Source organism: Chlorocebus sabaeus, chromosome 20, assembly GCF_047675955.1.
Source record: "Chlorocebus sabaeus isolate Y175 chromosome 20, mChlSab1.0.hap1, whole genome shotgun sequence".
NCBI lineage: Eukaryota > Metazoa > Chordata > Mammalia > Primates > Cercopithecidae > Chlorocebus > Chlorocebus sabaeus.
Genome location: NC_132923.1, coordinates 99,755,384 through 99,780,346, shown reverse-complemented (window position 1 = coordinate 99,780,346; position 24,963 = coordinate 99,755,384). Strand labels below are relative to the sequence as shown.

General features: G+C 50.8%; 2 long non-coding RNA genes across 5 annotated transcripts in view; both read right to left on the bottom strand.

Annotated features, from left to right (window-relative positions):
* Positions 1–24,963, bottom strand: part of LOC119623946 (uncharacterized) — a 346,855-nt gene that overhangs the window by 154,393 nt on the left and 167,499 nt on the right. The window lies entirely within an intron of this gene.
* On the bottom strand, positions 15,743–17,309 carry LOC119623972 (uncharacterized). The gene is made up of 2 exons (XR_005240077.2): positions 16,200–17,309; positions 15,743–16,058 (listed from the first exon to the last, which is right to left on the bottom strand). It is a non-coding gene; the product is annotated as an uncharacterized lncRNA (long non-coding RNA).

Here is a 24,963-nt window from a genome sequence, read left to right as displayed (position 1 = left end):
CCCCAAGTCCCTGCTTACCACCAAGACAAGGACATAGAGGACAGAGTGCAGATTTGTCTGCAGTTGGAGAAAAGTTGAAGAGTTTCCTCTGGGCAGGTCATGGTGCTACCCTAGGATACACCAATACCTTCATACAGCCTCACCAAAATTGGCAGACTCTTGGGATGGCAGGCAACAGAGACATAGTGATGATGAAGACATATTCCCTACCCTCAAATAACTCATAGTCTACTTGCAGACGTAGACTATGGTATTGAGGATGAAGCACAGGGGCCATCCAAAACCATCCTGGGTCTCCCCCATCCCAGAGGCAGCACAGGATGATAGAAAAAGCACTGAACTCAGAGTCTGGACACCCATGCTCTCATGCTGCCTCTAGCACTGTCTTGGATCTGGCTGGAGAGAAGGGAGCAAAGAGAATGGGACAGATGACGAAGTTGGGGAGGGGGCTGGGACTGGTCTCTACAGAGCCTAGATACGAGGCTCAGGAGCTTGGAACTTCATTCTGTAGACTCTCAGGGGCCCTTACGAGGTTTTGAGTGGGCAGGACATAGTCAGATTCATGGTTTGCAAGGGACTCTGTGATGGGGGATGGACTGGTTGGAAGGATAGAGGCATGTGAGAACCTGGTTGGAGGACTTAGTCATGAGGGCAGTGGCCAGTGATAGAGAAACAGGTGACACCCCAAAGATCCCTGGGGCTCCCTCCTCAAGAGGCAGCAGGATCATTTGGAAAGAGCACTGAATTTGGAGTCTACACCTGCTGCTCCTTCAGCCCGAGAAGCTCTTCCTCCCTCTCTTTATTCTCACCTTACAGCTCTGTTCAAAGACCACCTCCTTGGAGAGGCTGTTCCAGATTATTGTATCAAAGTGGATGTCTCCGTTTCTCCCTGCCACACCACCCCATGATTTCCTTTACTGCAGTTTCATGATCTGTGACTATTATTCATTCATGCGTTTACCTCTTTATTTCAAGTTCCATGGGGTCAGTGACTTTGTCCTGTTTACGGTAAATCCCTATCTCCGGGCACAGTACCTGGCACCTGGCAGATGCTTGCCTCTTCCTGTATTCACACTTTTTGCCATGAACTTTGCAGTGCTCTCTCATGTGGGTCAGTGTATTTCTCACTTGTCCTTTTGACTTTGACCATGTGACCTGCTCTGACCAATCGAATAAGGTGAAGCAATGGTGTGCTAGCTCTAAGCCCAGGCCTCAAGAGACCTTGTGTATGTCTGCTTGCTCTCTGCCACCACTGCCACGGCCATGAAGAGAACGTGCCTAGGTCATCCCACTGGTCTCAGGAGGTGGAGAAGAAGGGGCAAGTGAACCAAAGCCACCCCCAGCCAAGCCCAGCCTACATCTGCTGACCCACAGATAAATGGAAATGAATGATTGCTGTTTTAGGACATAGAGTTTTGGGAGTGGATTGTTAGATAGCATTCTCCTCCACCTGTAAAATAAAGGGGCTGCTAGTTGAAGCATCTCCCCTAAAGGTCTCTGGTTTTTCTCTAAACATGGCAGCTCCCAACTTCCCGGTCCTACCTCTTCACCCTTCCTGAAAAATGGCTTCACCTTCTCACACGCTCTGCCTTTGCCTCAGCCCTCATAAATAACCATGCGGCATCCACTTTCCCGGGGCCAAGTTCATGGCTCCCAAGAGCCTCACTTTCAAGACATCTCTTCAGTGGCTTCTGCCTTGCCTGCTTCACCATGGCCCGGGGACATGAACAGCTAAAAGCCCTTCTTGGGTTCTGATGTGCAAATCAGAGAGCCCCAGATGGCCCAAGAAGAACCTGTCCTTGCCAGGACTGCCCTGCCCTACAGCCCAGGTGAGCACAGGGAGGGCAGCTGGGCTGGATTTGGAATATGTGGTGCCCATTTGGCCAGGGTGTGAACAGAAGTGAGTCAGAACCTGAGGTCATGGAATTCTAAGGCTGCAGGGAACTTCAAAGACCATTTGAGACCATTTCTCACCTAACATTTGGGCAAACTGAGGCACACGGAAGTAAAGAGACTTGCCCAACTATTCAGTGGCAGAGTCAGGAACCAGATTTCCTGACTCCCAGCCCAGTGCTCCTTTCCCGGCACCTGGCTGGTCACAAGCAGGGAAGAGCACAAACAAAGGTTTGGAGGCTAGAGGTGTGGATTCATTCAACACCATGTCCAGGTCAACCGCAGGCGAGGGACATCCACCATAGGCCAGTTTTTGTGCTAGGGCTAGGGGGTAGGGGGCAGATCTATTGGATGTCAATTCCCATAGTGGGGAGCTTATGCCGGGATCTATGCTGGGTGAGCGTCTTTGAGTGCCAACAAGGGCCAGGTCATGGATTGATTGAGTGCTTACTATGTGCAGGTTCTGTGCCAAGTGCCACCTACTCAATGGCCAATGGCTGAAATACTCTAACCACCTCTGTCTCCCTGCTAGTCACTGTGCCCTCCTTCAAGCCTTTCTAATTGGCAGCCTCTCTCTGCCTCTGAGCCTTTCTGTGTCTCTTGCTCTCTTTGTGTCTCTGTTCCTGCCTCCTCTATGTGTGTCTCTCTCTAGTCTTGCACCTTCTCTCTTTCTCTTGGTCTCTGGATGAACCCCCTTTTCTCTCTGAAGTTGTATGATTCTTCTGTCTCTTGCCTGTGTTCTCATTTTCTTCTCTCTCTGTGTCTCTTTGTGTCTGTGACTCTACCACCCTCCATATCTCTGTCTCTCTCTCCCAGTCTGTCTCCCCTTCCCCCATCTTTGTACCCTCCACCCTAGGTTCCTGTCCAGTGTCCTCCCCGCACACACCCCATGCTCTGTTCTCTGCCAGCTACAATTACAAGTGCATCTGCTGAAGTAGTCAAGCTCTTTTTCCATGATGGGGTAACAAGAGGCTGAATGTTTGCAGCCACTGACTGGAAATACTGAATTCTTTTTCAGCAAAGAAAGACAAGCACCCTCTTGGTTTATAAATATTAATTATAGGCACCCGGTAATGAGAGAACAGGGCAGCTGTTGGCTGTGATCTCTGATTGTTTGACTAATCCTAGAGACAGTTTAAACAAGACAGTTATTGCCTGACGGGAAGAGGAATTAGGGTGCTGTGGTCCTTCCAGAAAGATCAGCTTAGGAAATCCAGGAGAAGCATGATCTCACCGAGTACACTAGCAGAGTGACCTTGGGCAAAGCCTCTTCCCCTCTGGGTCCCAGTTTCCCCTTTTATCCTACAAGGCCCTTCTGGCTCTGACCTTTACTATGTGGAGGTCCTGTTTGGGGAGGCAGTTGGGCAGAGTATTTCAGGGCATCTGCCCCGCAGGGAGCATGGCCCCAACAGGGGGAAGGCCAGCACAGGGGAAAGAGCCTTGAGAGTCAGCCAGGACAGCATCTGGCTCCTCATCCTTGGGGTGAAACGTGGGTCTGTCCTAGTTTGAATCAACTCCTTCCCAGGAAAAGATCCTGGCTTAAGACAAAATCTGAAGCATAAACAGAGGTATGTCAGTTCCATGTTGCAAGCCAGATGTTCTGGACCTAGCACTGGCTGGGCAGGTCTTCCAGATACCTCAGTTTTGCTTTCTGCAAAATGGGAGTAATGAGGAGGAACTTTCTGCAGTTCTTTTGATGCCAGAAAAGTCTGTCTAAATTGAATCTGAGAAGTCTCAGACTGTCTATGTCTACCAGAAGCCATTTGACAATTGCCCTATCTCCAAGCTCATGCCTCAATTCGATAGTTATTGACATTGCTATGTGTAAAGCAGGGAAGTCACTCCCAATGCACAACCAGGAAGAAGGTTGGTTAGGGGAAGAGGAGCAACGTCTGGAAGACAGCGTGCCTCTGAGACGTCCCCGGTCAAGGTCCCCACATAGAGGAAACATAGGCTATTGCTTCTAGAACATGTAGTTTTTAAAACCCCTTCACCCCGGAGAGATATTTAAATTTGTAAAACACTAAGCCATTTATCATCTCATAGAAACACAGGCCAGCCTGCAGGAGAGCCAGTGCAAAACATGCGCTGCCCATTTGATGGAAGCAGAACCTGGGCCACAAGGTGTCCTGGTCTCTTGCCCAAGACCATGCATCTAGGAGGCAGCCAAGCTGGAAGTCAAGCTCTGGTTCACAATCCGAAAACTCAGCTGAGGCTCCTCCCCAGGCTCCCAGCCTCATCGGCCCCTCATACGCCAAGGTCAGTACAGCTCAAGCGAGCATCCTTAGAGGGTGGGACAAGCCCCTCCTCTCCTGTCATCCTGCCCTCCCACCATCGCAAAGGAACCCGGGCTTGGGCCGCTGATGGTGCTTACAAAATGTAAGCAGGAAGGGAAGAATGTTCTTCCAGGTCTCAGCAGCATTTCCACCAGTCCCTGACTGGTACTTACAAGAACAGGTGCCTGGATTCACATCCTGGCTCTACCATGGACGTATGAGACCTTGGGCAAAGTCCTTAATCTCTCTGTGCCTCGGTCTTCTCTTTTGTTTATTTTTATTGTGTCTCAGTTTTCTGACCTTAAAATGGGAATGATATTAGGACCAGCTTCATTGTCATATCGTGCTCTAAAAGTGTCGGCTGTTATTAATAATAACCGCCTCCTGTCCTGCCTCCTTTCAGAGCTCAGAAGGCAGTTTACCCAATTTCACTTGAAGTCAAATGAAGGAGGAACATTAGGCTGCCCCCTGTCATTATGCTGCATCATGTCAGAGGTTGAGCTGGTGAGTCTGGCTCAACTCCCACACTGGTGGAACCAGAGGCTGGAGAGGACCCTCATCGGCTGCCCTCTGTTCCCCTCAGAGCTTGATCTGTGGAAAGATCCCACAGGCCCTATCCTGGATGACCCTGAATGGGAGGAATAAAAGCTTAGGGCACTGCCTTGCCATGGGCTCTGTGCCTTGTAGCAAACTCCTGCCACAGTCCCATAGGCTTGGAAGGAACAGAGTTGGGGGGGCGACTTGCTTAAGAAAACCCAAAGCTCTGAGTGCCCCTGCTATCCCCCTCCTTGGCCCAGGCAGACTAAACACCTCTACAGAACCGTTTCAACTCCAAGTACAGATGCCGCCACCAGAGCCAGTCCTTGGGGAGCCTCAGGCTGGGCTTGCACACAGATCAGAGCAGGGTAGCCCAGGTGGCCAGAGTAGCAGCGACAGCTTCGGGAAAAGAGGCTGGGTGCGTCCTTCCCTGCATTCTTTCTCTTCCAGCCTTCCTGAGCTGCTTAACAGGGCTCACAGGTCTTAAGTCTTCATAGGGGCCGAGGGCCCACATCACTTCCTCTCCTGCGCCTTCAGAGGAGGCAAGCTGGCTCAAGGGCTAGCACTGGGTCCATACTCAGCCTGGGCTGCTGGAGGCTCCAGCCTGCCGTTCCCAGGTCTTCTTGACACTCTCCCCTAGAAGTGTGCAACCTCGGCAAAATCTGTGTGTGCAGTCCCCTCACATCTGTGTGGTCCCCCGCTACATCCCCTTCTTTTCAGCCCTCCTACCACCCTCTCCTCCCCAGTGAGCCAGACAAGAGAAGAACTGTTTCTGCCTATAGGCAGCACCCTCACAGCTCCCCATAAAGATTTACAGGAATATCTTCCTGCAGATTCGAAAGGAGGCCATTAGCTCAGTGCCAGACATTCAAATTTGCCACCTGAATTGATTTGTCTACACATTCAGAGAACTCACACCCATTCCATCAGCCAATTCTGTCATCTGGGGCCAGTGTGTTGACCCCTGTGAGCCTCAATGTCCTCATCTGTAAAATGGGAAGAATAGTCAGAGCTGCCTCCTAGGGTGAGGAAGGAGCAACGAAAAGATGCAAATGAAGTGTTTAGCCGAGTGCCGCGCACATAGAGAAAGTGAGTCTTTTTTTTTTTTTTTTTTTTTTAAGGCTGAGTTTCACTCTTGTTGCTGAGGCTGGAGTGCAATGGTGCAATCTCGGCTGACCGCTACCTCCGCCTCCCGGGTTCAAGCGATTCTCCTGCCTCAGCCTCCTGAATAGCTGGGATTACAGGCATGTGCCACCATGCCAGAATAATTTTGTATTTTTCGTAGAGACAGGGTTTCTCAATGTTGGTCAGGCTGATCTCCAACTCCCGACCTCAGGTGATCCACCTGCCTTGGCCTCCCAAACTGCTGGGATTACAGGCATGAGCCACTGCACCTGGCCAAGTGAGCCATTCTTGCTAGCTGTTAGGATACATATTTTTTAACTCATGGTTACACGCCATATGCCAGACCCTGGAGCCACAGTGATGAATCCAGCCAGCATCTCTGTTCCCAAAGAGTTCACTGTGACATGGGAGAGAAGAACAGGTAAACTAAAATGCTGCCAGTGTGGCAGGATACATTTGCATAACAGAAGAATGTACAAATCAGGGTTGCCAGGGAGGCACAAAGAAGGAAGACCTTGGTTGCGGGATGCAAGGATGCTGGGATGGATTTTGAAGACTGAGTAGGAGCTCACCAGGCAGTTGATGCAGAAAAGGCATTGCAGGTAGACAGAACGATCAATACAGAGACTCACAGGCAGGAAACAGCACCATACATCCAGGGCTGTAGACAGTGATAGGAATCCAGGTTAGGGGAGGCCCTAACTCCAGCCACAGGAGGGTCTAGACTCATGCTGCACACATGCGTTGAGTTCAGTCATGAGAAGGGTTTTAAGCAGGAGTGACATGATCACATTCCAGTCTTAGGCTGCATGCACATCCAAGTCTGGGGGATTTATACAACTTTTCCTTTTCTTCTCAAGCATTTATCCAGCCTAGAAATTTTAGAGCAAGCACTTCCCCTTATTTCTATTCAACCTGAAAGCGGCAGTCGAATCCAGCTTGCATGGTATTGAAATGCAGGTGGCCTGTGCAACAGTGTTGCTAAAATTACCAAAACTAACCACACCAGGGAAGGGCCATTATCAGAAACAGATTTTATTACCATGGAAACCAGCAGATAATGCCAAGTCCAGTCATTTTTATTCTCCGAAAAGAGAGAGAGACAAGGAGAAAGAAAGAGAGAAACAGAGACAGCAGCAGGAGAGGAGCGCGGTTGAAAGGGAGTGAGAATGCCAGAGTCCCTGGAAGAGGGGCGGCGAGCTGGGGAATGACCCAGGCTCACGCCACACATGCTCCATCCATCCACACACTTCACCAGCATGTACAGAATGTGTGCTACCTGCCACAAGAAGCTGGCAGGAAGCAGCCAGAAATGACAGAAACGGCTTTGCAGTGTGACTTCCACCGTGGGTCTAAAATGTGGGAAACCATGTGAAAGCCCCAGAAAGAGCTACCTGGGGCATATTTCAAGGCAACCCTGGTGGTCTCTACAGAGGGCACTGAACATGGGATCAGAAGACACAGCTTTGAGTTCAGGCTCTGCCTACAGTGGCTTGTGACCTTGGGCAAGGTCAGAGAAATTCTCAGAGCCTCAGTTTATTTATGTGTCCAAAGAGGGACCTCCTGGGGGTGGCTGTGAGGGTCAGGTGTGTAGAGGGCTGTGGGCACAGAAGGCCCTGCAGGCTCTGGGATTCTTACACCTGGATCTCTACTTTGTCCCCTGATTTGAAGAGTTCTTTCCACCCACACACAGCTTTTTGGCCTTCTGCAGCCCGTGGAATGCATCCCCAGCCCACACAGACCCAAAAGATGAGAGCAGGGCAGGAGGCCCTGGTGAGAGTTTTGGTGGAGTGGGGGGGCTGCTGAGAATAGAGGCGACGGGAGAGTCAGGATGAGTATGGTTTTGTGAACAGGGCTGAGACAAGGTTTTGACTGGATCACCCTAAGGGAAAGGAAAAACCGAGGGCAGAGTGGAAGGAAGCAGGTGAGACAGAATGAGGAGAGCCAGGTGACCCTAGGGAAGGGGACCTGTCAATGGCCTAGGATCCTGGGGAAGGAGTAAGTGGGAGGTTTTAGCTGCCCAGGTGTGTAGCACAGGGTAGAACAGGAGAAAGGGAACCACAGAATATCCACAAAGACCCATCACATCACAGGCACATACACAAAGGGCATCCAGCCCTTGCTCCTCGAAGCATGCATCACCTGGGAGCTGGCTAGAAATACAGATTCTGCCCCAGACCTCCTGATGATTCATCTGTATGCTCAAGTTTAAAAGGCATTGGTCTAAGTCCTTTCCCTTCTCCAAGTCTCAGTTTCTTCATCTATAAAATTGGAATCATAATACCCTCCCAGCCTCACAGGGCTATTCAGAGGGTTGGAAAAAACAAAAACAAAAAACAAAAATGTTTGAATGAATCACTTTGAAAAATTAAAAGCACCATATTGAATGCAAGATATTGTTTCACTATTATGTATTTATTATTATTATATACAGGCAGCCCCAATCTCCCAGAGCAACAAACCACTCTCATAACAAAATGACTTGATTAGACCGTTCTCTTAAAAACACTGCTCCCCAGCTAGCATTTTTCCTATCAGCGTGCCTCTTCTTGCAGCTGCATATTAAATCTTCATCCCATCAGCACTTGACTGAATTTGTAGAAACAAAATGGAAGAGGGAACTCAGGCATGAATTAGCAGTTTAAGACAGGAATGAGATTACGATAAAATCCCCACTCTCTCCATCCATCAAAATGTAATAAGAATAGAAACTAATGTGAAAATATCAACATGACCTATTGCTTCGAGCCTGGCACTGCCATCCTTTATGATCAAGCCTTGCAAGATGCAAGCATCTCATTTCACTGTAAGCGTCACGGTTTAGGCAGGGGACACAAACCATGTCCGAGACAGGCTGCACGCTTAGGCAGATCCCTCTCGGGGAAACGGGAAGGGACCAAATATGACGCGGTTCCCTGACTTCCCAAGTCACAGAGAATGAGAATGAATCAGAGGTGACTTGGTCTGAAAGGTGTTTGGTTTTGCTTTCGATTCTGTCTGTGGGTATGGAAACTCCAGCTCCATCAAAGGATCGTGGAAGATGGCCAGAGAGGACATTTCTTAAGTTTCAAACGTCTCCAGGAGCCTCCGCTCCTTGGTTGCAGCAGCAATGGCAGCCCCATCCACCAGCCTCATACCATCACTGCAGACAACCTTGTGTACCTGCACAGGCATCACGGGATATAGAGCAAGTTCCTGGAGATAGTGGTACGGCCACTGATCCCTACAGTGGCAGGTGACGAACAGACGAACTCAGATAAGCAATGGGACTTGCTCAAGGACACACAGCAAGTAAGGGTTAGACACCAGATCTGCCAGACTCCTTGTCCATTGCTCTTCAAACAGCATCACATTGACAGAGATGTGCCAGGACCGAGCTCAGATTAGAAGTACACAAAACATGAGCAGCTGTACCTGCCTCTGGGAACTCAATGCCTCACTCGCATCTGAGCTCATTCTCCCTCCAGCCTCCCACCTCCATTCTGCCAAGGCCGCCTGCTTCCTCTTGCTCCAAAAAAGCACTGAATTTTCTTTCCAATTACAGACTTTGAACACTCTCTTCCCTGGAATACTTTTCCTCCCACTGTTCACTGGGACTACTCCCTGTCCGTCAAGTCTCACCTGAGGTAGCACCTCCTCAAAGAAGCCCTCCCAGATACACCTTCTCCCTACGCCCTTTCCTCTGCTTCAGGGCTCTCAGTTAATTCACTTTCATATCAGCCTGTGCTATGTCCCTGTATCACATTTCTCAATAGTAGTTAAATCACTGTTTGTGTTATTACTTCATATTTATCACCTTCATGGGACAGCAAGCTATAAAGTATAACTCTCTGGATCACTCTGTCTTGTTTACCACTGTATGCCCAGCACCTAGCACAACACTTGGCACTTAGTCTTCCACTTATTCGAAAGTGTTTATTGAATATCTACTATGTGCCAAGCACTGACAGCATCCCTGTTTGCATGGAAGCTTCATTCTAGTGGAGAAGCACATACAATACAAACCTATGTCTGGTGATGATGAGTGTGAGAAGAAAAACAGAACAGGGTGTGCCAATTTTTGAACTGATGTTTGGGAATTCTCTTAGAGGTGACATTTGAGCAGAGCCTGGGAGGAAGCGAGAGGATTAGATCCACAAACACTGAAGGGAACAGCATTCCACACAGCAGGATCAGTAACTGCAGAAGCCCAGAGGCTGGTCTGTGCATGGCATGTTCCTAGAGGTTGGGGTGAGAGGGCAGTGGAGAAGGTGGGTCAGAGAGGTGGGGGGCCCAGTGTTGAAGACTTCAGAGTTGACTCTGTGTGAGACAGGAAGCCATTGGAGGGTTGTGAGCAGTGAGAGGACTTGATCTGACTTTGGTTCTAGAACGACAGCTCTGGGTACTGTGCAGAGACCACCCACAGCGGCCAAGGGCAGGAGCAGGAGAATGTGCTGAGAGGCTACTGCACCAGTCCAGGTAAAAGGTTGTGGTGGCTTGGACCAGAAGAGTAGCGATGAAGGTGGAAGAAGACTATGGACTGCAGGTATATTCTGCAGATGGAGCCAACGGGGTTTGCTAAGGGATTAAATGTTGGGTATAATGGCATGAAAGGAGTCAAGGATGATGCCACAGACGCTGGCCTTAGCAGCTGGAATAATGGAGCTTCTGTAAACCAATAAATTGCCCTTTATGCTTAAGCCCAACTGAACTAGGGTTTATCACTTGGAATTTTTTTTTTACTATTGAGTAACTCAGAGACTAACCAACAGGCCAGAAGTAGCAAGGTAGGAAGTACGGAGGAAGGGACAGATAGGGGGAGGACAGGAAAGTGCCCGACTGGATGCAGCAGAGAGTGGGACCTCGAGATTGAAAAAAGAGGACTCTGGGATTGCCTCCCCAGGAGCTGAGGAGGATGGCAGCCTCGATCATGGGAAGCACAGGTTCGACTGAGTATTTATCACCTCCATGGGACAGCAAGCTATAAAGTATAACTCTCTGGATCAAAAAGGAAAACGTCCTTTTCCTTTTTAATTTGAGGCACCGGTTGCTGGAAACTGGGATTAGAGCCTTGGAGGGAAACCAGAGCTGCCAGGTGCTGCATGCTTTCAATAAGCCAAGCACAGTGTGAAGCTCACATGTACTGTGTTGCTAAGCACTGCAAAGCTTTATCAGATTAGTGTCGCTGCTCCCATTTTACAGACGAGGAAATAGAGACTCAGAGAAGCTATGCGGCCTGCCCAAAGCCACACAATTAGAAATAGACTTGGAACCACCCAGGAGAAAGTAAATCTTTTGCCTGTAGGTGACATTAGGAACCCCCCAGCTGGAGGTCAAAAGACATTGGCTCCTTGTGTGACCTTGGAAGCTCATCCTCCTCTCTGCGCTCCGCTTCCCCATCTGGGAAATGCCAAGATTGGGCTTGATGATCTCAGACTCACTGTAGCCTTTCTCCCTCCTGTTCTGTCTTCAGAGGACCAGGACAGGCAGAAATGATCCATCTGCCACACAGCTTGGGCACCTACTGTGTGCAGCACCTTGTCTTGAGAGGAGGGAGGGAGAAGGAGCATGGAGCCCACCTTCAGAGGACTCCCAGAATGCTGGGGGCTGGGAGCACAGGGCCTCAGCAGACAGCACTTCCAGGAGGGACCAGGGAGCCAAGCCAAGCTCCTGCACACAAATCGCTCCTGGCATATGCTCCTCATTTCATACATCATTTGCAAGGAGCTGTAGCCATTTTGCAAAGCCTCTTCCTGCTCCAGGAGCATCTGGGCTTTGGCTTCCGTCTTTTCTGCTCGGTCTCCTGCCCTTTACATTGTCCCCTTCCACTGCCACCAGCAGCCACAGACAATACTTCTCTGTAGGTTTGGGAGATCCAGGTGGAGGTGAGCAGAGTAACTTTCCCCTGAATGGACTCGATGGTGTAAAGAGTGTGCATGGTCCAGGCCGGGTCCTGGAAGACGTGCACCGCAAGGGTGGAGCGACAAGTGTGAGTGATGCCTCTGGGAGGCTGCATCGAGTAAGATAAGGAATGGCTGCGTTGGGATTCACTGAGTAACGCACACACTGCCAGAATTAGGCTCCCAATGAGGAACTGTTATGATACAGTAATGCGGAAAAATGTCCATGGTATGGTCCACTGCAGGTTGGGAATATCGCCGTCAGGTTAGGTTTCAGGGAGTATCTCACTATCTTGGAAGGGCTGGGGGATGTGAGTAATACCACTGTTGGGGGTTTTGCAATGTAGGCAATGTGCAGAAAGGACAGACCCATGGCTTGTTCAAGTTATCTCCAGGGCTTACTGTATAGTAGGTGCTCAATGAATATTTGCTAAGCAACTGGATAAATGAACCGAGTGAATAACACTGTGCCCAGATACACTGAGTGATGAGAACGAACATCGCCAAGGACTCCTCCCAGCGCTGTCCCCAGACACCAGGAACCACAGATGCAATGGAAATGGGTCATCTGACTCAATTAGAGGGACCAATTCCATCTCTCTCCTCACTCTCTCTCTCTCTTCCTCTTTCTTTCTTTCTCCCTCTCTCTCTCTTGCTCACCCTCTGTCTCCTCTTTCAGTCTCTGGTTTTGTTGCTGGAAGGAAAACAAAGAAAGTTCTCCCCGTTCATGCTGGAGCCTCTCACCAAGCCTGAGCTTCCCGGAGCCCAGGTTGTTCACTCCCCACAATCTTTCAAAAGTTGGGCCGGCAGCTCAGAGCCAAGGATATGGGGAAGTTAGAGCTCCGGCTTCCACCCATCCACCAGGACAAACCCCAGACCAGCTACAGTGGCCATGGAGCCTGCTGGAGCCAATGCCAGACTCCAATCTGACAGAGCCCACACATACCACCTCCCTGTCCTGGAGTGCCTACTTCCAGTCCTCTCCAGCCTGAACCCAAGGGAGGACCAAGATGGCCCAGGGGAGCCCTGAGCAGCAGAGCCGCTGGGCTGTACCTAGGGCTTAATGCATATTCTCATTCTTTGTCTATTCTTCCATTTGGTGGAGTTCTTGAGGACCTGCTATGTGCCAGGCACACACTCAACCTTGAGGATCTCACAGTGGGCCAAGCTGACAAGGTCCCTGCCCTTACGGACCTGACATTCTAGTAGAGAAGAAAGCCAATCAACTATCAACCAACCAAATGAGTATGAATATTTTAGGTGGTGAGAAGTACAACAAAGACAACATAAAGTTGTGCTGGCTTTTCTCAGTTTCTTCCCCTGGCTTCCATTCGATTATTTTCCCCACTCTGATCTGCTTCATGCCCTGGGGCTGAGCCCTGTGGAATGCACCCCTGGACTCCCTTGCCTCCGGCTGGCTTCTACTTGGGTTCAGGCAATGAAGGACTCCAGCAGGAAGTCAGAGCACTGGAGGAGAAAGAAGTTCATGCATCCCTTCTCCTGCCCCCGCTTTCTATGTTGCCCAGGTTCTAGCAGTGGCTGCAACTTTCTGTGACTCTGGCTCAGCCCTCTTCAGATTCTGATAGCACATTTCCTCCCAGCGCCCCCTCAGACCCCAGGTGCTAGCATCTTCCCACAGTGGCTAGCTGCAGGGTCCCTTATCCTTGTCCACAGTCTTCAGATTCTCAGTCAAGCATGCCCTGCTATTCCTGCTGGGCCCCTGACTGATACACAGGTAAATGGCATAGGATGTGCTGGGAGACAGGGCATGGTCAGGGAAGGCCAGTTCAGGCTTGGGTTGTTAAGGAACGGAAAGCTGCCCACATGTCTGGAAAGCAGTGAATGAGGGAATGCAGTTGGGATGAAATTCAAAATACTTAACAATTGGCTTGGCACAGGAGCTACCCAATCAGAAGGGAACCAGTTGTAATTGGCCATTGCACCTGCTGCACTAGCATCCTGGGTGATCAGAAAGGCAGTCAGGGTGCACCGGCCAGGGTCCTGCAGACACCAATGACACATGCAAGCTCCACGTGCAATGTCTCTGCTTCATATCTGATGCTTTTCTCCTTTTCTCCCAGGGCCACACCAAAGAAGATAGCTGGCTTGCCAGGTGTTTGACAATTAGCCATGTGGGGAAACCTTGAGTCCTGGGGGCACTTCTAAAAGGTACACTGCTGTAGGTTCTGGCTCCAGACCCAGAGAAGTGTTCAAAAGAAGCCTGAAAAAAATACAGCTCAGAGAGGTTATGTGACTTGCCCAGGACCACACAGCCAGGTGGGAAGGCAAGTGAGGAGAGTTTAATAAAGGGGCACTTTATACAAATGTGGATAAGGAAGCCTCAAGGGTGAGGCAGAACTGCAGGACTGTAACAATCCCATGCAAGAGGGCGAGGGGAGAACGCCGTTACTAGACGCAGACAGAGCTGTGCAGAGAGGGCTGCCTTCAAAAAAGCTGGGACCTTACCTCAAGGACCGCACGTAAGCTTGGTGGCCCTATGGGAAAGCATCAGAGAAACCAATGTCCCAACCCAGCTCTTCACCCTGTCCCCAGTCTCCTTATGGTAACACCCACTGGCCAGTGCCACTAAGGAGCCAGAGAATGTCTATATGGGTCACCTTCCCGAAGCCTAGAGCAGGAGGAGAAGGAGGGAGCCTGGATCATGAGAGGGACGTGGGAAGTCTCCAGCCCCTAGATCATGTCACACCTTGAAAGTCATGGCAGGTGGGAAAATACTGGGAAGGAGAGTGACAAAATCACATCTGGACCCTTTACCTCCATCCACAGGGAGGTGACAATGGGCTCTGCTCATGACAGCCTGGACCAGACACCTCCCAGAACCATGTGGTGATACTGGTTGGGAGGCAGAAGGAAGCTGGGAGCACCTCCTGGGGAGCCCAGCCCCCTGCGACCAACCATCTCAGAGAACCCAGGGGCCTCAGCCCATGGGAGGCAAACTCACTGGGCCCTGCACCCCATGAGTGTGGCACACAGGACCGCCCTAGATGCAATGGGCTTTGGTTTCCCTCCACCAGGTAGGCAGCCTTCAGAAATCAGAAAATGCCCGAGGCTTTCCTTGAGAGGCTCCTGCTGAGCTACCAAGGAGAGGCAGAGGAGGAGGCAGAAACCCTCCCAGACCCAGCTTTGCCAGGTTGAGAAGTGGGAGAGGTGGTTTTGGAAAGCTGCCCACATGTTCCCTTCTCCCAACCATCATGAGGGTTAAGACAGAGACACAGAAGAAAGGGAGCAACTTGTCCCCGCTTTCTGTACTCATCTCAACCTGTGTTCTCATCTGCGGGAGTGGTCAGGGCACCCAGACAGGAGGACAAACCCCAGACCCACACAGGTTCTACAGGTGCTTGGAATTTGCAATCAACAGGACTTCCAGAAGAAGATTCTATAGGACCTCCACAAGAATCTGGGGGCTGAATTTTTCGTAGCTTGAATGTTGGAGTCAAGAAAATCCTTTGACTTGGAATCAGAAGCCTGGGGTTCTAATCATAGCCTGCATGTAGCAGGTGCATGCAAACATGGTTTTAAGGCAAGAGAGAGAAAACTGATAACATGGAATATCATATCACAGCTCCTCATCTGACCTGCGCATGAGCCAGGCCCTGGCTCTGCAAATGCACCTGATGTTCTTTTTCACATTGTCTCAGCAGGAGCCTGATCCATTTCACAGAAGAAGAAACTGAGGCTCAGAGAGATTACTTCCCTCGCCCCAGTCCTGCAAGCTGGTCAGCAGTAGAGCCAGGAGGCAAGCCCAGGCCACTGGTGGTAAAAGCCTGGGCCCTCCACCACCAGACCTCCTCTCTAAGAGGAGAACGATGCAGCTCCAAAGCCTGGGTTCCTCAGCAAATGCTGGGGTTTCCAAAAAACAGCTCAGACAACTCTGGGTTCCACAACTCCCCGCCTCCATTATTACAGCCCAATGCTGCCGTTCCCAGACTCACTAGGCAGAGGCTGGATCCTGCCTGATTCATTCCTTTAATCAGGGCTGAAGCAGCTTCCTGAAGAACACTTAGACCCTCGTTAAAATTAAGTCATTGCTTTAATAACCACAGGGCAGAAACGGCTGCAGCTGGGAGTGTGTGAGCTCTCAGCACTCCCCATGGGTCTTGATGAGCTGGGCACTGCCGTGGGATACCAGGCACTCCAATTTCTCCAGTTCATATCTGATGCCTTTCTCCTTTTCTCCCAGGGCCACACCAAAGGAGATATACAGCAGGCTTGCCAGGTGTTTCTCTGACAATTAGCCATGTGGGCAAACCTTGAGTCCTGGGGGCACTTCTAAAAGGTATCCTGGTATGGGTTCTGGCTCCAGACCCAGAGAAGTGTTCAAGAGAAGCTTGAAAAAAAGAAAAACCACAGCTCAGTGAAGTTATATTACTTGCCCAGGAGCACACAACCAGCTAGAGGGAGCACAGGATCTGGAACCCAAGTCTGTATAAACCTTAAACCCAATATACCAACTGTATATTCCTCTTACCTCATCGCGTAGGGTCATTGTGTCTTCGTGGGTCCTGCAAAGGCACCTGTTCTGGGGACAAGTGCCATCTCACCTGGGAAGACAGACCTGCCATTGTTACTCATTAGCTCAGTGAGTTGAGGTAAATTGCCTGACTTTTCTGTGCCTCAAATTCTTCATCTGTCATACAGGATATGAGGTTATTGTGAACCTTGAATGAGATAACAAATGTGCAAATGCTCTGGCAATTGTAAAGTTTGGTGTACGTTGAGGATAAGTGGGCCTGCGGGAAAAGTCAGATTCCAGCAAACATCATGGCAGGGACTAGGGAGCATCAGGGAAGAACAGGGGGAGAGGGTGTGGGCTGGGAAATGATGAATGGGCGCCTGCACATTCCTGGGGGAGAAGCATGCAGAGATCTGTGAGGCAGGAGCTCAGCTTGGGGAGAGAGAGGCACTCTGGCTGGACCACACAGGGCTGGGGCAGGGGCAAACTGGGGAGTTAACCACACTCCTCCAGGACCATGCAAGAAGTGGCCAGGGTCAGGCAAGCTGTGACTGGGCTGTGCACTGAAATGGCCACATCTCTTGTGCTCTGAGCCTTGGTTTCCTCTCTGTACCATGGAGGTAATAGATCTACTTTACAGGGTCATGGTGGGGATTGGCAATAATGGGTGTAAAGTGCCTGACATACAGCAGGTGCTCAATAAATGATTTCCATCGTTATCGTGATGGGGACTATGATGATTAGCAAATATCTCTGAGTCTACTTCCTACACTATAAAGTGAAAATAATCAGATCTATGTCACACTATTCTCAGAATGCTAAAAGGTCGTAGTCTACCTGAGACTACCAAGCACAGGGCCTTATGCACAGCAGGCGCTCAACAATCTATTCTCCCCTTCCTTTCTTTTTCTGACCAAGGACAGGTGTGGAGCCTACAGATAGGCATGGTAGGAAGATAGGCTTTGGTTCCATCCTACAGCTCCCAGCTTCCTTTTGTTAGTGAAGGAAGGTGACAAATTTCAGGCAACAAGCTGAATTCAAGGCCAAAGCCCTTGCAGCTTGGAGGATGCACAATCCTATGACTGCAGGTTCTGATGTCACTGGACCGCCCAGCCCTGGCCTATAGTAAACACAACCTTAGATTTAGAGTCCAAATATTGTAGGCGGAATCCTGGCTCAGCTTCTTCCATTTCATCAGGACCCGCATGTAGCAGGTGAGCAACAATCCATGTTTCCTTAAGACAGGATGGAAGCCTGCCCCTTCGGCTGCCCACCAGCTAAAGATTCAAACTCAGATATCTGTGGGAATAGTACAGCCCTCCCATTCCTCCAGATTCCTTTGGAATGTTGGGAATTTTCCCAAATTAGGAAAAGTAAGGGCAGAGGCTCCTCCAAAAGCAGGCAGTGGCTGGCCAGGCCCCTCATGCAGAGGAGCACCCAGTGGGTGCTGGAGGCTTCCCAGCACCTTTCCTACGCCCGGGCAACCCCAGCCCAGCCCCAGCAGGTGTGTTTGGAGAAGCACATCCCAAGTCTCACCCCATACATGTTCCCTGGCTCAATTACAGGCTCAATTTTCTTTTCTGTTTAATCCCCAAATCAATATGTGTTCATACATATTTAATCGGGAGACTGTTTTTATTAGAGTGGGGATTAGTTTTACATCTTTCTCCCCACTGCTTGGAAGACATCCGCCACTCACAAGAAAGATGAGTGGATGAAAGAGAAAAAGACCCACGTGCAGGCCGGGCCCAACCCAGTGCCCGGGCCAAGGCAGAGACACTGAGAGTACTGCTCCTGCACCTGGCATCCCTGCCGCATGGGGCCAAAGCCCTGCTGCCTCCCAGCCGCCTCTCTCTGGGGCTGAACCTGCAGCCTGCTCCTCACTTCCCAATCCCTGCTGTAAGTCCCTGCTCAGGGATGGGCCCCTGGGGGGCCTTCCAGGCCTGTTCTCCAGGAGCCAGGAGACCCAGGGCCCGCTACCTGTTAGAGGTCAGAAAGGGAGGTCGCCCTCAGCCTTGCCTTTCAGAAGTAATAGATTTCTCCTTCCAACTCCGAGTCAAGGCTGAACAGAATAAATTATCACCCTTTCACAGTGTCATCACCGTCACACTCAGTCTCGGCTGCCATCTGCTTCTTCGCCAGCATCCCCACCTAGCCAAGCTGGAAGGAAGGAGAGAACACGTGGACAGGTAGATCACTGTGCTGGCCAGAGAAGGACAAGGGCAAGAACACCCTGGGGCCCAGAGTGAGAGAGAGGAGGCTGGGGCAAATTTCTCAGCACCCCTGTTAAAATAGGTGTAAAACAGTAGGCGTGTGTCAAACCAACCACACATCATCTCATTTAATCCTCGTCTCATCTCTGAGAGACAGAGCCTCTTCTCATCATCTGCATTTTACAGAGGAGAAAACTGAGGCTCAGTGGGATTACAGGTCTTGCCAAAGCCTCACAAACAGGAAGTAGCAGAACCTGGAGTTGAGCCACACCACATGGCTCAGGGCCTGTGCTTTTAGCTGTTTGGACTGCCCTCTCTCCAGCATAAAATAATCTTCCCCTCCTCAACACAAGCTGGAGGTCATTCAAGGTGACATCTATAGGCAACGAGAGTTTGGGAGCACCAGTTATTGGCTGGAAATTGCCAGCCGCCAAGGAACCTGGGGATGTTGGGTGTGGCCAGTACCACAGCTCATGGCCACCACCACTCTCCTGTCTCTTCATTGACCTCAAGCGTAGTGTGCCTACTGAGCATCTCCACCTGGTCTGCACTAGGAGCTGGGCTACGTGGATGAACAAAGCCAGGTATGGTTCGTCTCTCACTCAACTAACAGTCTATGGGTGAGGTGTGCCTGCTAGCAGAGCCGAGGTCCTGGAGAGCGTGCCCCTGCCTGGGTTTCCCCACATCTCCAAGCCTTGCCTGCTCATCACCTAGCTTCCTGCAGCTGTCTTCAGCAGGGGCTCCCCAACACACAGTCAGGGAGTGCCCTATGCCTCACCTTCTGAGAACTCACCCCCCTGGCAACTATCTGATTGCAAAGACCGGGTCTGCCTTATCCACCGCAGGATCTTATTCATCACTGGCGTAGAAAGAAAAACTAGGGAGGAGGAAAGAAGGAGGAGAGGAGAAAGGACAGGAGGGGGAAAGGAAAGGAGGGAAGGAAAGAAGGTGAAGTTGGGAAGAAAAGAAATCAGGGGAGAAGGAAAGAACAAGGGAGAAGGGAAGAAACTTGTCCATTTTTGAAAGACCAAATGCACCCCCAAAGATCCCTCACTTCCGCCTTGCTCTGAGCTGAAGTTTGAGTTGGTACCCAGAAACGTGCTGAGAAGGTAAAGCAAGTAGACCCACTGCAGTAGGTAAGAGTCAAGTATTTCAAGGATTTCCCAAAAGGAGAGCTATCAGCTTAGCTGAATTAACCCCTTCATAGAGGTCAGGGGTTGATGCCTCTCTTCTCAAGGCTGCCAGAGGCAGATGGAGGGGCAGAATGACCTCACATGTGATGACACCATGAACTTGACAAAGGATCAGGCCAAGGCACCCGGAGAGTTCTTCTGGCCAAGAAGTCTGTGACCAGAGCTCGGGGACACGCAGAGCTCCACGTTGGGCTTCAGCCCTTCTCGAGAAGCTGGTGTGTCTCCTGCTGGCCACCTTTTCCAAGCACATCCTCAGGATGGCCAGCTGGATGGGCCCCGTGTGACACGGGCCATCTGGGGCCGGTGCAGTCACTCTCCACTCACACCAACCACTTGGCAGTGCGTGTTTGACGACGGGTTAATTCCTGAACAAAACGCATAACGTAGGCAGTGTGATTCCTCATTTAGCTGTCAGATTGGGATAAAAAATGTGTGAGAGAGAAAACCCAAGGGGAAAAAAAATTGGATAATGATGAATTGTGACTGAATGCTCCAAAGAAACGCAAGCCGTCTCCCCCATCGTGTTGTGCCCGCTGTCACTTAATTTGAAAATATTCTAAGTGTGCAGGGCCTTCTCCTTGGCACTTTTCAGCTCTTCCCAAGAAGAACTGGGTCCGCTTTTGTCACCAGTGTCATTTCCTCCGCAAATGCAGCAGTGCATCAAAGGCCCAGGCGGGAATGCTGGCCAAGACGCCCTCCCGTGGCCCCCCACGTGGCAGCGCCTCTCATGCCACACTCCGAAGAGACGAACAGACGCCTTTGCACTGCAGTATTCTAATACCATCATGCACACTCGCTCAGGAGGGAGCGAGGGAGGGGGAGGAAAGAGAAACAAAATAATGCTTTTGCTGTGATAACTGTCAGCTCTGCCTGCGTCTACAGAGAACTTGTTGTTTTGCAAAATGGAACATTATCCAAATGTACAGAAGCAGTAGATTGAAGTGAGGAGGCTTCCAAGATCAGAAGTTGTCTGGCTGCCCTGGGAGTTGAAGTAAACACTCGTGTCTGGACGTCTCCTCACACCCCACAAGGACGAGCTGAAAAATGAGCCACTCTGGGAGCCTCTTTGGGACTCTGGCCAGTGCCCTTTCCCTGAGGGCAGCCAGGAACCACATGCCTCGGCCAAGGAAGCTCAGCTCCCTAGCAACCTCCAAGAACAGGCAGGCCGCCTGCTGGTTGGAGATACTTCGGGTCTGACGGCAGGAGGTGGGACATGATGACCTTTAGGGGGTCAGCCTGCCTGAGGATGGCCTGTGGTTTCTTGAACACCAGCAAGTTTAAATGGCCCGCTGGGTGACCTTGAGAAGGTCCTCTCCTTCTCTTGAGTGCCTGGTTGCCCATCTTGGAACAGGAAGCTGGCTTGGACAACCTCCAAGTCTCCCTCAGGGGTTCAAAGCAGCGGGCTTTTGGGACTGGCACCACAGTCCAGGGGTTGCCCAGAGTGTGGTTTAAGAAACAGTCACTGGGAGGTAGATCAGCCCAAACCTTTCTGGAGAAGAGCAGACCTGGAGTTGGTGCATGTGATGGGAGGGGAAGAGTAGACATTCTGTTCCAAGGTGGTCCATTGAGTGTCAACCAAACGGCCTCACAGCAACCCTAAGAAGCAGGAATTGTTCTCCCCATTTTAGAGATGGGGAAATGGAGGCTCAGCAAGGTCAAGTGACTTGCCCCAAAACCTAGGGTCATGCTTACCACTCTGTCATGCCAACACCCCTCCGTCGCCAAGCCCTTAGTCCCACTTCCAAAATACCTCTGGGCTCTGCCACATCTCTCCACTCCCATTGCCACCCCTGGAATCCAAGCCACCACTATCCCTCCCTGGAACTCCCATGACAGCCTCCTAACAACTGGCCTCCCTGCCTCCTGTCCACCCTCCCCACCATCAGCCAGAGGTCACTTTCTAAAATGCAACACCATGTGATACCTGCTTAGACCCTTCAATGGCTCCCCTTGGGATGAAATCCAGCTTCCTTCACAGGGCACTCAACATCCCTCAGTCACCAGCCACCTCTGTAGCATCATCTCTTACTACTTCTTCCTCACACTCCAAGCCATCTGACTCACTCTAAGCTTTCCCCAAGAGGCAAGTTCTCTTTGCTTCTGGGCCTTTGCAGTTGCTAATCTCTTTGCCTGGTGCACCCTCTCCTCTCCCTCCCCTTCGGTTGTATCACCCTTCAGAGCTCCCGTACATGTCACCTCCCTCAGGAGCCTCTGTGAACCACCCCTGCCCCAAGGTTAATTTCCAAACCCCCTGTATTATTCCAGAGCCCCCTGCACATTCTACCAAAGTGGCCTATGTGCTGTCTGGGACCCACACTGGCCCTTAATGCCAGAAATGCCATATTCATCATCATGCCCTGAGCACCCAGGACCATTCCTGGCACACAGTAGGCGCTCCAGAACTATTTGCTGGATGAATTACTGAATGAATGAATGAATAGTAAGAGCATGAACGACACAGCCAGAGTGAGCTTTCCTTCTCCACGTATCCAAATGTGTAAAAAGTACCAGGCAAGTTCATCAATAAGGCAGTCACTCGCTCCTCGCAGCCTGTCCTTGGCTGGGAGTCGGGTGATAGATTTCCGGAGGTGATGCATGGGCGCGTGAGAAGGGCGGAGTGGACGCATGGAAGAATAGAATATAGATTTCTATAGATTAATCATTTGTCATTCCTGCCACTCGGCATGCTCACGCGCGCTCTCTCTCTCACACACACACGCATGCACACACACACACACACTCACACTCCTTCCCTACCCAGGTCTCCCCCTTCACACCAAAGAAGCACAACTCACATTGCCCTTGGAGCATGCAGCAGAGGCCTATATGCATACACACACACACACACACACACACACACACCCCAAGTGCCCCAGACACATTCACAGACACTTTATGCACGTTTGTGCATCACAAAAACCCTCAAATACACAAACAAGTACTCTGCACTAAATCTTCCTTCACAGCTTCCTTATTCCCACCTAGGATACACACACGTGCACATGGGCAGGCGAGTAGGTGTACACTGACTCTGACACACACTGCAAAGTACACACATACTCCTCTACACAGAGTATATGAGAGTGCACACTTTCTCTTACACACACACAAAGCTGCACAGAGACATACACTTACTCTTAGTAATTCCACACTGAGGAATGCACTCTTATACACACAAAGGTGCACACTTATACACACACACAGATGCACACTTGCTCTGACACACACACACTTACAAATCTGCTCTCATTGCCTTTACTGGCTCACCTTATTCCCAACCTCCCATATGTCTTCCTTACGGAGCTGTGAGCCCCTCCAGGACTGAGATCAGGGCTCTGAGCACTCACTTCTTTATCTCAGGGGAGAAAAAAACCACTTCTCAGACCCTCCCTGAGGTCCAGCTCTACCAGGCCCTGAGCTTGCCCTTACCAGCGGTCCCTCTCCCACCCCAGTGAGTTCAGCCGCATGCCCCATAAGGCAGGTGCCTATTCATCCATTTCTTGTGTTAGGTCTTCCACATTGCAGGTGAATGGCTGAGGGGAAGGCCAAGGTGAGCTCAGGGTGGGTTCCCCCAGTTATCTTTGCCGGCCTTAGCGGTTGGGTATACGTGGTTTCACATGTGTTCTGTGAGTTGCTTTCTGTAGTTGCAGAGTTGCTAAGGAGGAAATTCTCCTATATCCCAACTGAAGGGGGAAAAGCCCCAAGCCCAGCCTTTCCCTGGCCAGTCACTCCAATTAGTGCTGGGAAGATAGGGCTCGAAGGAATGCCTCTTCCCCCAACATCCCAGAGGTCCCGGCATCTGCCCTCCCAGAGGCCCTATCTGCCCTAACTGGAACTCCAGGCACCCCAAGGCACCTCCTCACCTTGTGGGACCATCCCCTCTCCTCTGAGTTCTCACAGCATCTCCCAAAGACCCCCACAAATACCTCCTAGGGTTCCAGGCCCAGAACCTTCATGCATTTCTCCAAAGTTCAGAGCTGTTATGAGACACACACACACACACACACACACACACACACACACAGTCCTCCAGTCTCCAGACCCAAAAGTTGTGTGAGTACCCTGTGTTCACTGAAGCCTTTGGAGTTATCCTGAGCTGCCCCCTTCTGCCTCAATAGCACTTGAAGACTCTCAGCTTCTGCCCTGTTCACTCAGCTAAGCCCTCCTCACCCACAAGGTCCCCCATACTCTCTATCCCAGTCATCTGTATAAACACAGAGTTTTTACCTTGTGCTGCCAGAAACCTAGCCCTTGGCCCTCCTCCAAGCCTCCATCCTGGATTCTGGTTATTAGAAACTAAACCCCTTAAACGTCTTACCCTCCCCAAAGCCCAGAAACCTAGGGACCCAGATCCCTACCCAGCTCCCAGAAGGGAGCTACTCCTAAACTGCACCTGTCATAGCACAAGCAAAATGTCAGTCATTACTCATTCACTTATTCACTCAGCCTCTTATTATTGGCTCCGAGCTGTGTCCAAAAGGATGGTCAGTGCCTCTTCCAGGGACCCTGCCTCATGGAGCTTGCTGTCCATGGAGACCCAGACACTCACAGAAGAGCCAGATCTAAGAGCAGAGAGATGACTCAAAATAGGAAGAGGTCACTGCTGGCTGCAGGGTCAACAGGCAATGACTCCTGCCCAGATCCAGGGACACCATCAAGACTTAAGAAGAGGCCAGGTACAGTGGCTCATGCCTATAATCCCAGAACTTTGGGAGGACAAGGTGGGAGGATCACTTGAGCTCAGGAGTTTGAGACCAACCTGGGCAACATAGTGAGACTCTGTCTCTACACAAAATATAAATAAATTTTTTTAAAGATCTAGGAAGAAAAATTTGCAATAAGCAGTCATCTGGTCCATGTCCCTAAACCCAAGAACAATGGATCCCAAGCCTGCCACGCAGAGGGGAGCAACCCCCAAACAACCTCCACCTATTAACCCAGCCCAGAGATGCAGCAAAAATAACCAGCCCTTCCTGACCATGTCGGTTTGGTTCCCCACTTACATGCCACACACCAACTGCCATGCCAACTTCATAACTTTCTGAAGGACTGGAGGGGAATCTAGGGGCACACACAAACCCACACAGGGGACACCACCAAGGCTCAAAGAGATCATTATTTCCTCCTAGGAGTCCTTGATTGTCTGCCTGGGGGAGGGGGCCCCAGAATGCAGGAACCCTAAGCTCCTCAGACCTCCGCCCCAGGAGGGGCTGTCTGGTCTGTGGGGGGCTTCTTGTGCCCCTTCTGCTGGACTCAGTTTCCTGGAGCCTTTCTTCCTTCCTAGGGATCCCTCCATCAGAGCATCTCTGTGGATGCTGAGGCTGGGGAAGGGGGTTGGGGAAGTGCATAGAACCACCTTCTATTGCCTTTGAT